We start from the raw sequence: 1511 nt of genomic DNA, 5'->3' as shown, positions 1-1511 counted from the left end.
ATCATTAAGTGTTCATAGAAGAGATATCTGTTAGTTTTAACTGAAGATCTCAGTATTCAGTGTTAATAGAAGAGGCTCTGTTAGTTTTAACTAAAGATCTCATCATTAAGTGTTCATAGAAGAGATATCTGTTAGTTTTAACTGAAGATCTCAGTATTCAGTGTTAATAGAAGAGGCTCTGTTAGTTTTAACTAAAGACCTCACCATGTAATGTTTACAATACGACGATAGCATATGTGCAAACCTTCTTACTGAAACTCACCAAAATTTACACAAATAATTAATATATGAGTTGATGAGTGAATATGTGTAAGAATGGGTTTTAAAGAAATAAAGAATATAATAAGCAATGATGTATATATATATACTACGTTTCATAAAAGTAAACACTGAATGGTGAGGTCTTTAGTTAAAACTAACAGAGCCTCTTCTATTAACACTGAATACTGAGATCTTCAGTTAAAACTAACAGATATCTCTTCTATGAACACTTAATGATGAGATCTTTAGTTAAAACTAACAGGACCTCTTCTATAAACATTGGATACTGAGATCTTTAGTTAAAACTAACAGTCACCTCTTCTATGAACACTGAACGATGAGATCTTTAGTTAAAACTAACAGGACCTCTTCTATAAACATTGGATACTGAGATCTTTAGTTAAAACTAACAGTCACCTCTTCTATGAACACTGAATGATGAGTTCTTTAGTTAAAACTAACAGTTACCTCTTCAGTGAAGAATGGATTCTGAGGTGTTTAGTTAAAACTAACAGTTACCTCTTCTGTGAACCCTGAATAGTGAGTTATTTAGTTGAAACTAACAGGTACCTCTTCTGTGAGCCCTGGATACTGAGTTCTTTAGTTGAAACTAACAGTTACCTCTTCTGTGAACTCTGGATACTGAGTTCTTTAGTTGAAACTAACAGTTACCTCTTCTGTGAACACTGGATACTGAGTTCTTTAGTTGAAACTAACAGTTATCTCTTCTGTGAAAGCATGTTTGACATTGTTGTTTCCGTTTTCTGCGCGTTCTCTGGAAATGAGTGAAATATCTTTCAAGAGGAACATATTTTGTTAACTGTATGGTTTGATGATGTCACACAAATACCTTGTTCCAGTGGAGCAAGGCTTCTCTGATCTTATCAACATCTTTAATAAATCATTCCTTATCGTGCACAGCAGAACATTGTTTTTTTAGGCAGCGGAAACAAACAGACAGGTGAAAAATTGGTATAATAGTATTAACTCAGCAGCAAACATTCGAATTACCAAAAACCGTCTTCACGTGCGCCATTTTAATTGGATGGTCTATGATTTCGCAAACGCGCGCGCTCTCGCAGAGAACATTAGTGTAGGCTACGTTTGCTATAATGTACCTCGCTTGAATACTAGGTTAGGGGTTAGAAAGTGTAAAACTTCAAGATGCGCGGTAGGTGAGTGAGTTCAAGCGGTAAAGCAATCACGAGCTTCTCAATGTAATCAGGTATTTGTGTGTTGCACGAGGAAAA

At 35.0% G+C, this 1511-nt stretch overlaps 1 protein-coding gene across 1 annotated transcript in view; it reads right to left on the bottom strand.

Moving 5' to 3' along the window:
* The window catches only part of LOC106458006 (G patch domain-containing protein 4-like), a 46270-nt gene extending 45205 nt beyond the window's left edge, over positions 1-1065 (bottom strand). The window contains exon 1 of the mRNA XM_013917455.2: positions 832-1065. The gene's annotated coding sequence lies outside the window, so the exon portion shown is untranslated. The remainder of the gene's footprint in view (positions 1-831) is intronic.
* Positions 1066-1511: the final 446 nt, after the last annotated feature.

Source organism: Limulus polyphemus, unplaced genomic scaffold (genome assembly GCF_000517525.1).
Source record: "Limulus polyphemus unplaced genomic scaffold, Limulus_polyphemus-2.1.2 Scaffold403, whole genome shotgun sequence".
Taxonomy (NCBI): domain Eukaryota; kingdom Metazoa; phylum Arthropoda; class Merostomata; order Xiphosura; family Limulidae; genus Limulus; species Limulus polyphemus.
The sequence above is the reverse complement of the archived record's forward strand: the minus strand, read 5'-3'. Positions and strand labels throughout refer to the sequence as shown.